This window comes from Canis lupus, chromosome 10 (assembly GCF_003254725.2).
Source record: "Canis lupus dingo isolate Sandy chromosome 10, ASM325472v2, whole genome shotgun sequence".
In the NCBI taxonomy this organism is placed as follows: domain Eukaryota; kingdom Metazoa; phylum Chordata; class Mammalia; order Carnivora; family Canidae; genus Canis; species Canis lupus.
In genome coordinates, this window is record NC_064252.1 from 64872117 (window position 1) to 64886574 (window position 14458).

The 14458-nt window shown below is 50.2% G+C and overlaps 1 long non-coding RNA gene across 2 annotated transcripts; it reads left to right on the forward strand.

Moving 5' to 3' along the window:
* Nucleotides 1-5394: 5394 nt before the first annotated feature.
* LOC112673569 (uncharacterized) lies at nt 5395-14164 on the forward strand. Of its 2 annotated transcripts, XR_004819227.2 has the most exons (6): nt 5395-5785; nt 6092-6253; nt 9859-10039; nt 10112-10237; nt 11402-11532; nt 12560-14164. It is a non-coding gene; the product is annotated as an uncharacterized LOC112673569 (long non-coding RNA). The 2 variants fall into 2 exon arrangements; XR_003144901.3 differs by having other exon boundaries at nt 5395-6253.
* The last annotated feature ends 294 nt before the right edge of the window (nt 14165-14458 follow it).

Below are 14458 nucleotides of genomic sequence, written 5' to 3' on the forward strand. Positions count from 1 at the left end.
TCTTATGGCCACTGAGTAAGGAAAATGTTCGTGAATAAATCACAAAATATGTAAAAATATAGAAGAAACTATTCATAATTTGAATCAGTAAAAAGAAGTAAACCTTTGGTTCATCATAGCATGCCACTAAAAGAGTGGAAGGAACAAAATATAAAATGAGAGAAGATATCTGAAATAAGCTTGACTAGCAAAGGATTAATATTTTGAAAATGTAAAGAACCTCCCTAAATTAACAAGAAAAAGACAACACCGATGAGATACCTGATGTATTTGAACAGGCTAAGAGGAGGTTTAAACAACTGTCAGAATGTTGGGATTAAATGAGAGTAAGTTCATAGGAAAATAAGCAAGTGAGAAAAACAAGTATCGGTTCCACGGGAAACAAAACTGTGACAGGAAAGGAAAAGGATTCTCGGTACATTACATTGCTCAGCAATCAAAGGTGTTTATGTAATCACAACAATCTAAGCACTGAGTAGCGATCTAATCAAATGACAACATAACCTTTGGAAGGATGGAATGTGGGGAGAATGGCTGACTGTGGGGAGACCTGAGGGGAAAGCAAACTCAACCCTTATTTTCCAGAGTTGGATTGCAACATAATGCCATCCACCCAAACTACTAGGCAGGCAAGAAACAATATGAGCATGTTGTTTAGAGAGAGAGAAAGCAGTAAATCCCAAATAATCAACCAATAGAGCTGAAAGTGATTTCTCTGGGGAGGAGAATGGAAGATTCCCTTAGAGGACGAGCTGTCTCTTTTAACCATGAGCACATGTAACTCCATACAAATGAACACGGACTCCTCCCCTAATAACAAAGAACCAAACGGAAAGTCTAAGCCATTGGAATGAAAAGCTTGAGAGATGGATTCAACCGAATAGACACAGCTCCCTCAGAAGTGTTCGGGTTCAACCAATAAAGCTGGGAAATTAGGGTGAGACCATGTCAGGCAGGAGCCCCCACCCGGAAACAGGCCTGCTCAGCATTGGGGGTCAGTACGCCCAGCCCTGTCTGTCTTCTCTACAGGCTGGATAATGTCCCAAGAAGAGAGAGGACAGCTAGTGGTGACAGCTCCTCCTCCCCCTCCATAGAGAGCCTCGATTTCAGCATTACCTGCCTGCCCCACACCAACAATAACGATTAACACGGAGTGAGCATCTGTTCTAAGCGCGTCGCACCTGCGAATGTATTAGCATTTCCTCCTTACAATCACACTAAGAGGTAAGCATTCTTCTCGTAATGAAAGCTGAGGTACACGGAATTAAAGGACTTGCTTGAAGTCACTCAGCTAGGTAGTGGTGGGCTTGGGATTTGAACCCAGGCAGTCTTTCTACAAAGACACACATTCTGCAGTGTCTTGGTACGTACGCACACCCCTTTACTGAAGCCTTCAGCGAAATAGCAAGGAGCTTATCTTTGAAAACAGGTTAAGAATCCCTCCTATATCACAAATGAGAGCCAGCTGAAAGCAGAATGAATTCGTAAGACAGGGACTTGCAAAATTGTTTACGGATTTCATTTATTCCCTACCTCATTCAAAAAAAAAAAAAATGAAGCAACTTCCAAAAATGTCGTGTACAGGAAGTAAATAAAATACGAGCAAAAATTTTAAGAGTCAAAGAAAGTGGATAAATAAATGTGCCAACCCCCCAAATTCAAGAGGGTTGCTGTATCTGAAAATAAAACCCAAATGTGAGCCTCCTGGAAGCCAACACGAAGAAGGAAATGCAAGCAGTCGCTAAACTCTCATTATAAAATAGGAGAGAGCTGATGGAGTGTTTACACGATGTACAAGTTAAGTGCACGATAGAGAAGAAAGAGCAAGAGGAATGTCGTGTAATTATATATTGAGTCACTGTGATTTCGGAGAAAGTTACCACTTTCCTTCAACAGCTGGGAAAGCGAATTTGGAAAAGCTTCGCATGGCCCCTCTCTCTGCCTTAGAGCTAGCTGGCTCCTGTTTAGAGCCCCAACGTTAAAACCACACTGCAGGTTGCTTCCATAAGTCACTAGGGCCTCCCTTACTGTGCAGCCACCTGATGCAGAGTCAACCCCACAAGCAACCGGCCACAATCCGAGGGGGACCTAAACCCGGGGCGGGGACAGCGGAATGTGACTGTGCTTCCCATGCTCGTGGGCCTTGTTGGCAGCCCTCGGCCTCTGCTGTGTGGAGGAACGGATCGTGCAGATTTTGGAAAGCTGTGGTGTTCGTAAGCTGGGATGGAGGCCAGCTGTGGACTGGCAGCCAAGCATGCCAGACACCGGCGTCGAGAAGAGTCCTTAGGTGCTCCTGGGATCCTGGGTGCTCGGTGGAGACAGCGGCCACAGCCACAGCTGTTCAAGTGCTTGCACCCTTCCCTGCCTCCCTGCCCTGCTAGCCCTGGCTTCCTGGGACCCTCTCTTTCCTGGGAAAGTAGCATTTACCCGAAGCACAAGAAGACTTGGAAGTCAACAGAGATTCAGATAATCGTTTGGAGTTACCCAGATGGCCTTCCCTTGCCGCGTCCCCTGTTGGCACAGCCATCGCATCCTCCTCCGGCAGCCGATTTCTCTCTGCCACAGCCAGACTTCTCAGAGGAGCTGTGTGCCCTTACTGTCTCTACGTGGGCATCCGCCAGCCAATATTCCCGTGAAAGTGCTCTGGGCAGAGTAGCTAATGACCTCCTCGTTGCTGGGTGGGCCCTCCTCAATTCTTGGCTTGATCTCCTTGTAGCAGGAGATTCTTCTGTCTGTGGAAACACCCACTTCCCGTGGCCTCTGTGACTCCACCATGTCCTCACTCTCCTCCTCGGGGTCTTCTCCGGGGCCCCGAGTTCTCAGTGCCCCCCCTCCTGCATGTGAACCGGATGAGTTCTCCGAGGGGAGCGAAGGTTGACTTGCTCACCATGGTTTCTCACTCTACAGTGTGACCAGAGTCCCAAGGGGAGGGAAGGCAGCCAGTGCACACCTCCTCTTCACCAGCGGAGAGAGACTTGCCAAGTGCTGGGGAAGCGGAAGGTGATCAATACTTTTGAAGGAATGAATAAATGTGAGTTTTATTCCTGTGTCTTTAGGATCTATATCCTGAAAACACCAAAAGAACAACAGCAACAAAAGGATTGGAGGTGGTTTACACTGTTCAAATACACCCCAAAATATTAGCAAGGCTTTTCAAGAGAAACGAAATAATGGAAACCAATGAAACATGGAATAAGGTAGATGCACCAACTTATTGGGTTGAATCGGTTACTGCAGTGGAGCATCCCTGTTGGTGCTGAGCTTCCTGGTAGGCGAAGCAAAATGAGAAATACACCAAGTTCCATAGCTCTCACTGGCAAACAAAAGAAAGCACACAAGTTTGAGTATGGCTAGAACTATGTCCTGGCACTGAATTTTAATAGGTGTTTAATCATGCAGTTATCTTTCTAAGGCGAGACATTAGCTAACGTATCAGGCACGGTCTTTCACCGTCATTTTTTCAAAATGTTTAGATGCTTCTCCAGAGTGTTCATTGAGCCACCCAGATGATACCAATAGAAGGCTAGGTAAGCCAGGGCATACCGCAGCTGTCTTAATCCGGGAAGTAGATGAGGATTGCGTGGGATAAACTCCTGGGTACCAGGCCCCTACCAGGCACATTTGTAATGTGAACTCAAATAGTGTGGCTTGCTTGCCCTTGTTGGAAGGCCTAAGTAAATTTTGGTGGAGGCCAAGGCAGTGTGGCTCTACTTATTTTCACAGGGAAACACACCCAGAGGGATCCTAATTCCATTTTCCTTCAGAGATTCCACACACCTGCTTCGTAAAAGCTCCAGCTTGCAAGTGGGGAAAAGCCGTGTTCTAACAATGAGGACTCTTGGGGGCGTGTGACGTGAAGGTCCCAGAGGGAGGCCAGCTGGGATTTCTGCTCATGCCTCCTTCTCCCACCAGGTTTGGGGTTTGGGTTACATCCAAAGAACCAGAAACAATAGAAACCACGTTCCAAAAGCAGGTACGAAGAGATTATTCATCATCCCCTCTCAACACCCAACTTAAAACCAGAGTTGAGAGGCAAGATGTTCATTAAGGGTCTTTGGAGAAAGCTGATGGTGTGTGAGCTGAGGGCCCCCCATCCCTGCACAGGAGCGGAACAGATGCAGGATGCACCTCCTTCCCCTCCCCACAGAGGGGCTTATGGAGGACTTAAGGTGTGTTGCCTTTGGTTTGGGGGTCACTCTGTGTCTTGGACCAAACTGGGTCGGTCTCAGTGGACTGGCTCGTGGCCTTGCTGGGCGAGGGCATGCAGGACCAAGAATGCAGTCACACACCATGTACACTTAGAGGACCGGTATGGGGTCATGGATGCTGCACCCTGAGGAGTCACCTTGATGGCAGTGTTGGCAGGGGGTGGAGTGTAAAAGGACCTCGGCTGTGAGCCACAGAGACGTCACTGAATTTCCAGGAACCAAGGAGGTAGAAGCACCAACTGGGACCTTGTCCCCTTCACCCCTGTCTCACACAGCTGAGAGAACCCAGGGGTGCTGCTAAGGGGGGAGGTGGGCCTCTGAAGAAAACTGAACTGTCATACTGACCGAGACCTGAGAAGGCCCACCCTAGAACCTCCTGCGCCCTCCCCCAGCTGTGTGTGGTGGGGTGAGGTGGTGGGGTGGGGTCGGGGAGCCTGGAGGGGAGACAGTGTCAGAAACCACAGTCTGCATTGTAAGAGAGGAGACATGGGGGAAAGAATCGATCACAGCTGCCCCCCACGCCACCCCACACCACCCCACACCACCCCACCCCAGCACCTGGTCCACACTGGGAGCCAGAAGAGGCCTCAACTTGAAATCCGGTTCAGAGTTTTCCTCATTACATAAAACTGGACATTTTAATTTCTGGATCCACTGTGATTTCAGTGGCCACAGGACTTTTTTTTTTTTTTCGCTAAAAGGGACCAGAAAAGTCTGACGGTCTTCCCCGGGTGTCCTTCCAGGGCCAGGAGACGAGCCCACATGGCAAGTTCAAAGGGACCCTGGAAGACAAAGCAAAGCTCCTGTGTGATACCTGGCCCCGGCCACGCTGGCACGAAGTCCCAGGGACATGGACAGAAGCAAGCCCAGGGCCGTCCCTGCCCTGACCCGGGACAACGGGGACACAGCGTCCACCCAGGGCAGGTTTGGGATCTCTGCGCCCTCAGAGGAAGGGGCAGGAAGCCGAGCTCACTCCCTGGCACTTCCTGCCGAGGCCCCAGCAGCAGGAAGGCACCGGGCCGCCGGGTCGGGCGCCTCCGAAGGCACCGAGGGCCAGGCCAGCCACCGGGGCAGGGGGCGAGAGGCTCGTCGTCGGGGCGCACGGCGGAGGTCGGCGGAGGCCCCGGGAAGTCAGCCGGCCGTGGGCCCTGTGGCCCGGGTGGAGGCAGGGGCAGGGGCAGGGGCAGGGGCAGGGGCAGGTGGCCTGGAGGCCTGCCCTCGCAGCTGAGGATGCTCCCGCGCTGGCAGGAGGCGCTTGGAGATGCCAAGTAATGCTATTACCGTCCTAATTATAATTAGAACCTACAAGTTGAGTCTTGAAAGGCATTTATAGCACATCCTTACTTGTTTAGGTCAGCTTCCCAGAAAGAGGGGGAAAAAATAGACTTGGGCATTTTTAATTTAGACAAGAAACAGGTCCATGTGTCCAGGCTGCTATCTGGGGCTCCCCTATTTTAAGGATGTCCTGTGGGGCTCAGGTAGTCACCGTGGTGGCTGGGGCCTGAAAGCGCCACGTGGACGGAAACAGGCCTGTGTGCAGCCCCGGAGGCCAGTCGGAAGCTTCCAGCCGCCGTGAGGTAACGGGCCGGGCAGCAGGGGGGTGACCAGCCGTGTGGCCTGGGGAGCGACTCTGGGCAGAGCAGGAGGGCAGGATGCCGACTACCCAGGGGCGCCCCGAGGCCCTCGGGGACTCAGGGCTGCTTGTGTGGGTTCAGGATCCCCCGGACGGGCTGACCCTCTCGCCTCCACCCCTCGAGGCCGGAGGACCAGGGCCACCTGCTCACCCAGCGGGTGAAGGGGCGAAGTCCACGAGGACAGGTTTGGGGGTGGGGGAGGAGACCTCTGCCTCTGGATCTCAGGCACCCGCGCTGCTCCTGTCACAGTCCCCGGCAAGTGAGCCATCCCGATTGGTGGAGCCACTGAAACCAGAGCTGCGTAGACACCGTGGAGAGTCCTGCTGCATGTGGCGCAGCCGGGTCTGCAGGCCTCGTGAGGACAGAAGACAAGTCCTGCAAAACAGCTTATGAAAAACCGGTCAAAACCCTGTGCGTACCCGTCATGGTTGATGGGACCTTCATGGAGAGGCAGCCAGGGGTTATTTTGCTTCTGTCCCACCTCCAGGCCCCAAAACCTAGGGCCTCAGACCCCCTGCACAACCCATCTTATAATCTGAACCTATTTTTGGACCCTCTTTCCCTTCTCCACTCAATTTCCAAACTTACCCGACCTTAGTCTCTACCTCAGGGATTCTGAGAGTCTGAAAATCAGTAATGTTGGATTTGACGTGTTCCTTCTTTCAGATAACATTTCACTGTGCTTTGCAGAGATGTACCTTTACCTAAACGGAGACCGTGGGTGGGGGGGGGGGGGTGGCGGGGGGGAGGCGCCATGTAGCCCAGTGGGGGGAATAGTTGGGTGCAAAGTATCTCTCAGCAGCACCAGACACATACGAGTCTGTAAAGTCTGGGAGCGTCAGGATTCCTACCCCCTCACCCCCCAATTTTGCTCTGAATTTTTTGGCTACTGTCCTTGCTCAGATAAGTTTTCTTCTTTCTAAGTTTCTAATCCTTAGGTTCATCATGACTCACACTTAAAACAAACAAATTTTTACTTCTTTCCCCCTAAGTGTTATAGCAGTTTTTCCCTGGGTGGGAAGAAACTTCCAGTTGGCTCCAAAAACTTTGGAAAAGGAAACTACCCCCCCTCCCCAATCAATCTCTCCCATGATCACTATATATTTTTTCACTCACAGAAATGATTCAGTGAAGTAAAGAGCGTTTTGTTATGCCTTCTGGGCAATTTTGTGCAAAAATTCACAATGTCAAGAGGACATGGTTATTAGGAGCAAACTGTACAACCCTTTATCTGGTTCTCTACAGGCTCTAGACTCGGGGTGGGGGGGGTCGGGGGTGGCCAGAGCCAAGTGCCAGCTCTTCGTGCTAAAAATGTTCACAATTCGGTCCCTGCCAGCAGTGAGGACTACAGAGTGAATGTGCGAATCTTGCTCCAAACTGGCTCGACCCACACTCTGTAAATGTCATTTCTTGGGATCCTGTTTTATCCGAGAAGCCAGATTTCACCAACAGCACTAAGACTAGCTGATGATGCTGTACAAGTTCTGAATCTCACAGGGAGAAGCTCTTTTTTTTTTTTTTTAAGATTTTATTTATTTATTCACGAGAGACACAGAGAGAGAGGCAGAGACACAGGCAGAGGGAGAAGCAGGCTCCTCGCAGGGAGCCTGATGTGGGATTCAATCCCAGGACCCCAGGATCACGCCCTGAGCCAAAGGCAGATGCTCAACCACTAAGCCACCCAGGTGCTCTTAAAAACCCTCTTCTTGCTTTCTACCTATGGGCTAACATGGGTTCAATATACACCAACATACAGAACTGAAAATGCATTTTGTATTTGAAATATAGATTTTTAAAATATATATAACAGGATGATAATCCTGGAACTTCCCCTTTAAAAATTGATGTCATACCACAAAAAGTATTTTTGATCATGCAGCATCAGTATCTGATAAACCTCCAGTTCTTAATTCTAAGGTGAGAGATACTACCTCAAAATGGAAGAAACGGTCTCCCATTTTACTTGCATAGGTTTGCAATAAAAGACTGAAGCTGGCAGTTAAGCTGGTCCCTAAGCCCTCAGAAAGGACATAGAAGTGGTTTCCGTGGGGCTGGGGGGTGGGAGAAATGGGCAAAATGGATGGAGGAAGTCAAAAGGTATAAAATAAAATTCCAATTATAAAATGATGGGGTTATAATGTACAGCACGGCCACTGTAGTTACATTGTTTTGCATATTTGAACGTTGGGAAGAGAGTAGATCTTCAAAGTTCTCATCACAAGAAAGAAATTGCAACTACGTATGGTGATGGATGTTAACTAGATTTACTGGGGTGATCATTTCACAATATATACAAATATAAGATCATTATGTTGTACCTGAAACTCATATAATGTCACATGTCAGTTATACCCCCATAAAAAAGGACATAGAGAAATGTCCTGTGCATACGATCTTCAATCAGATACCCTATGTTTTAAAACGAGCTTCACTAAGTTTTAACTCAAAAGAACTACTACACATGTATATTCAAATGAAATATAATTTTCCTACTAAACGCAACACCTAGTGAAACTGTGTTGTTATTTTAGCAGGCAACAAATAACGAAAGGAGCTATATATATATTCAGCCAAGTTGAGGTTGACAACGACCCATTTGTTGTTCAAATTGCAATAAATTCTTATTTGCCTGCAATGTAAATTACTAGAAATGTCAAGTCACAGAAATGTGTTGGAACCATTCTTCTTTTATGGTTTTTACCACGTGTCCAGCAACTAGGTTGACAAAGAGATGTATGTAACAAAAGCAAAACTTCCAGGCGGCACCTTAATAGCCATGTTGTTTTAAGTCAGGATATCTGCTATCTGAGGGTAAAGTCCTCTGCACTGGGTGTTGTGCTTATGGGAGGGCCCCGAATGGTTCTGAAAGGTTGTGTGTAACCAGGGCCTGAGTGTAACACCTACACAACAAAGAGGCAAAAAAATCGTAGTGGCGAGTGTGTGGATTCTGAAGGCAGCTGGCCTGGGTTCACATTCCCTGCCAGGGGCACCTGGGTGGCTTAGTTAAGCATCAGATTCTTGATTTCGGCTCAGGTCCACGATCTGAGGGTCCCAGGATGGAGCCCTGCATCGGGCTCCACGTTCAGCAGGGAGTCTGCTTCTCTATCTCTCCCTCTCCCCTCTCTCAAATAAATAAATCACTAAAGAAAAGCAGATCCCCTGCCGGACCACTTCCTTGCTCTGTGACTTTGTGCCCATTCTGAATCTCCTTGGCCTCAGTTTCCATATCTGTTAACATGCACAAAAAGTTGCATCGCAGCATTGCTGTGAAGAGCATACGTACGGAGCGTGCCTGGCATGGTGCTGGCACAGAGAAGGCACGCAGTGAGCATCAGTGGTTACTATTCCCAAATGTTCTTTTCCCCATGGATCCCAACCTTCAGTCTCTGCCTTAATTAACTGACTGAGGTGGGTTAGGACCATAGTTAGGAAGGGTGCCATCAAAACGCCCACCCCCTTCTATTGCCCCAGGTGCAGCTCCTAAAATTCCATCATTGGAATAAGTGTAAACTGTATAGTTGGATGTTGAACACAAGTATCACTATTTAGCAGTAATGACAGCAAACAACTTTCTGCAAGTGTTACGTGCTCTGCGTCAAGAGCGAGTTGAGGGCAGCCCGGGTGACTCAGTGGTTTAGTGCTGCCTTCGGCCCGGGGCCTGATCCTGGAGACCTGGGATCAAGTCCCACATGGGGGCTCCCTGCATGGAGGCTGCTTCTCTCTCTGCTTGTGCCTCTCATAAATAAATAAATAAAATCTTAAAAAAAAAAAAAAAAAAAAGAGCCAGTTGAGAGATGGGTTCTGGCCCATCTCAGACCCGGAGTTCCCAGGCCCCTGCTCCCCTTGTCTCCCATCTCCTGGCGCACTATTCCATCTTGGTCCTCTGACCAAATACGGATTTTCTCACTTCTAATGGTTGTGTCCTCTAGATTTGCGGGGAGCAGCTCTCCTCTAACCCAGGCCAATGCAGAGAAAGCAAGACAGAAACATGTTTCCCTTCCCATCTTGGCTGTCAGGTCTTCGGAGCTGGCCAGGAGAACGATGGTGCACAGGGAACTGCAAAACCGTCTCAGCTGCCGGGATATCGCAGGCTACCTGGGCTTCCGGGGGTGATGCTTTTCTCGAACATTCAAGCAGAGTGGCAGAGTGGTGGAAGCCTCCATGCTCCTTCCCGCAATGTCTCTGGGGCCTCTCAAGGTGCTTCTTTGTGTCCCAGCCTCCTCTTGCTTCCACCGCACTCTTGAGCTAACCCAAAGTCTTGCCTCCTAGGACTGCTTTGTTCACGCTGCCTTGTCTCGTGCTGGGCACGGCTCTGATTCCCTTTTGAGACCAGGAATCTACATATGGTGGCATCCCAGAGCCCCTAGATGGCAAGGGGTGGTGGTAAGAGAAGAGGTAAGAGAACAGAGTGAGGGAGGAGACCCAGAGTGTGTAGAAGTTTCCACCTAAGTCCCTCCTGTCCAACATCTGTGTTTGGGCACAAGGTCGCTCACCCTAAAACTCCACAGGGTCTAATGAGACCATCCCCTCAGAAGAATGCAGCACACCCCAAAATACACAAACGTCTTAGAAACTTTGTGGACCTACTTAATTAAATGTAGTTGCCATTTGGCTTGGAGTCCCAAATGCTCACTGTGGTTTCTCAACATTTTATGAGAGAGCTAGTCAGGCTTAAAGAGAGTCCTTTGGGGTGCCCAAGGCCATTAAGGGGCCTCTTAACAGAGGCCCAGTCATAAACTGAGGTCGCAGCTTTGGGTTCTATGTTCTTTCTCTCTTTTCTCTTTAAAATTTCTTTGTTTCCGGAACATGAGGAACTCCTTTTCTAGAGTTACCCACCCCCCTCCCCCAAGATCAAGGCAGCCCCATCCACTGAGGCTGAGAAAATACCCAACGTTTCAGCCAGGAGCAAAAGATTGAAAAGATTGACCCAGATTGAAAGAGAGGGAAATGAATGAAAATGCCTGAGGCTCCACTGCCCAGACTTTCCAGTGAGAAGATAAAATTCCTGATTTGAAATGTCCCCCGGGGAAGGGAGGTTTTGGGGGATGCTATGGGAACAAAAGGTCATTGCCTGGTGGGTGTTTTCTCATTAGAGCATGGGTCGTAGTTCGAGGAGGCTTCCTGAGGCCTCTTGGCTCGAGCAGGGAGTGAAGCTGGAGGGAAGGTGGAGCAGGCCACACGTGCAGCCACTTTGTCATTACGGCGGGCGCAGGGTCACCCGGGGCTGCCACCAGGTGATCCTGCTTTGTCCAGGGCTGTGGCTCCTAGGGGGGCTGGTGCTCATGGCCTCCTCGAAGCTCTGTGCCCTTTCATCGGTGGTCCTCCCCCCTGGCTGCACGTTAGAACCACCTGCAGAACTTAAAATCTCTGCCAGGACACCGCCTCTGAGCGGCCTGGAGTGGGACCCAGGAGTCCTTGGAAGTAAATGCTCCCCGGGGGGAGAAACCATTACCGAAGTGTCGCTAGAACCAGTTGCAGGCATCCTGAGCATCCGTAGGTAATTTAGATACTTAAATAATCAGACCCAAGCTAAAGGGACTGTTCTTTCAAACATGACAGCCTTCGAGTCAGGAAAACTGTGTTGTCAAAGAAGGTTGACCAGAAAAACGGGTCCGTGTCTGACATTCGTCCTCCTTCAAGTCATTAAGTAACAGAATCCGATCAGCCTCGGTAATGAAGCTGAACTTCTGGTAAGTACTTAATAAGATGAGATTTTCCAGGGAGAATTAATCAAGAATGAGTTTAATACTATTCCAATTAGGTGTGGGTTAAATAATGCACCACATAAGAATTCAAACCAAACATCGATGAAGGAGAGTGTGGGAGTCCCTCCGGACGGGGGCGGAGGTCACCGACAGCACCGAGGTCGGGAACTTTGGCCAAGCACAGTCCTTGGCAATAAAACCCAGTGACTCTGCCCTTGGACAGGGTTCAATACTACGATTCCAGTGAAGTTTGGGGCCACTCCTCTTAACGAGATTATTCTTGTTTCTAGGAAGAAGACAGAGGGTCAAGGGTGACACCTGAGGAAAAAAAAAAGGGTGACACCTGGGGACCGGTTGGTCACATGTACAGAGCAGTTAGTGAGATGGGCATCTTAGATTGGTTCTCCAGAAGCAGGCTCTACAACACGGATCCGGGGGCAGTAGTTCGTGTCCAGGGTGATCCCAGGAAATAGTGGAAGAGGAAAGAAAGGCACTGAAGCACGTGTGTTCCCAGTGAGGGCAACTGGTGGGTTAATCCCACTGTGTGGACACATGTCAGTCACCCATACTGAGATGCAAGGGGGCCGGTTACCCCGCCAGATGAAGGTTCACAGAGACGGAGCGGCAGGTCTGGGAAATAAGTAGCCCTTTGAGTGTAGAAGTGGGAAGAGCGAGAACCCAGGCAAGGCACTGACGGCGTCTGCTCAGGGATGAACATCGACAGTGGAGCTCCCATCCCTCCATCCCTCCCTCCATCCCTCCCTCCACCCTGCACTCATCCATCCCCTAGACTGTTTATCAAGGGTCAGATAGACATTCAGGGTAAGGGCTGGTCATGGGCTTGCATAACTAAGGGTAAACTGACTCCCCTCATCTCCTGGGATCTGCCTGCCTAATCGTTGAATCCAGGCAGTACTGTTTTCTCAGATTCTCCAAAAATTTATTATGCTTCAAACTTTTTCTTTCTGTTCCCTGCCCCCACTCCAACACTTAAAACTACTCAAAATTACAGGTTTGCTGGTGGGATCCTCGGGGGCCGGCCCACCAGCCGTGAAGGGAGAAAACCCGCTTGAATGTGGAGGGACTCACGCAGCCGAGGGTCACTGGCCGGGGGAGCCCGCAAGTCCTGTGCTGTCCTTGCTGAGGGCTCGGCTCCGGCGGCGCGGGCCCCCGTCCCTCCTCTGACCCAGCCGAGAGCACAGATTCCTTAACAGCTCTCTGCTGGTTCTTGCTCATAACCAAGCCACAAAGAGACGGTCACCCGGGCAGCCCCGGTGGCCCAGAGGTTTTAGCGCTGCCTTCAGCCCAGGGTGTGACCCTGGAGACCCCGGATCGAGTCCCACGTCGGGCTCCCTGCATGGGGCCTGCTTCTCCCTCTGCCTGTGACTCTGCCTCTCTCCCTCTGTGTCTCTCATAAATAAACAAAATCTTTAAAAAAAAGAGAGAGAGAGATGGTCACCAGCGGAGAAGCCGGAAGGGAGCCAGAACCTAGGGGCCCGGCAGGGGGAAGCGAGGCCCAGTCTTGGGTAAGTGACATTTGAGCGCGGTCACTTCATGCATGGGGTCTTTGACTTGGGCCAAACAAAACACACACTAAGGCTCTGGGCTCCAGAAAGCAACCGACACTGCGACAAAACCAATGCTGTCACACCATCGCTGGCCTTCCTTTGCGGAGCGGTCGGTGCAGAGGGTGTCGGGGCCAAGCAGGGGTGGGGAAGGGTGCGGTGGGGGCAGTGGGGGCTGGCGCCACCCGGCCTGCAGGTAGACCAGCCCCCTGGCTGGGTCCCCTCTACTTATCTTGGGAGGTGCCATCAATCAGACCAGCAAGCGGTGGCCCTTGCCTGAGAATCTGCTGGCGTCTTGGTGGCCCGCCTCTCGACTCTCTGCTGGGTCCCTTCAAGTTAACCACACTTGACCTGGAGGGTTGAGACAAGAAAACTGAAGGAACCCCATGAAAAAAAGTTTATGTTTTTTTTTTTTCCCTTTTGCTTCTATTCCGGCTGGGACTTGCCCCCCTCCCCACTTGACACACGCCTTGTAATGCGAATAGCATAGGTCCTCCTTGTAAGGGACAGAGAGACGATGATGGCTTTCGAGGCTTCCAGCATATTCCAGATGATGTCTAAGGAATCATGGAGCAGAGGCCTCAGGCTCCTACTCCAGATGGATGGAGCCTGGGCTTCAGGGAATGAGTGACTTCCGAAGGACACCTGGACCTGTCCTTGTTCTGACCAGACACCAGACACCAGATACCAGACCACAATTGCCAACAAAAAACTCCAGATCTCAAGCAAAGGAGAGTCTTCCCTCCTTTCCTTTCTGAGTCTCTTGGACTAAGAGTCCGTCTGCATCTGGTCTCTCACGGTCTTCAACGGACCCTGCTTTCCCCTCGCGCTGGCTCCCATTTGATCTCCATCCTGTGAGAAGCCTGACACCCTCTTGGTTGGTCCCATGAGACCCCCTCTTCTGGGTCCTTGGGCCTGGGGTATGAAGGCAATGAGGACATTTGAATCACACCATTATCCCTTTTTCTGAACTTCCGAATGCCCAGAAAAACTTCGATTATGTTTCCAGTGCTTCTTTAAAGGCTTTCAATAGAGAACATACACTAAATACATTATACTTCCTTCCAAATTTTGATTTTTAGAGGCAGAATTAATGTCACCTTCGAGTCTTAACCCAGTTCTGACAGACTTCAAATATTCTCTTCCTGGCCTTTGCCGATTATAAAAATAATTCACCTCATAAAAATTCAAACAAAACAGAGATCAAGAAGACTGCGAGCGTCCCTGCGGGTCGGGGCGGGGATGGGGGGCAGCACGAGGTCGGAGGTGTCAGCTGTGCATGTTGCTTGGCGATAAAGCCCAGTGGCTTTGCACCCTGGCAGGGGCATGGATGCAAGATGGTTTCA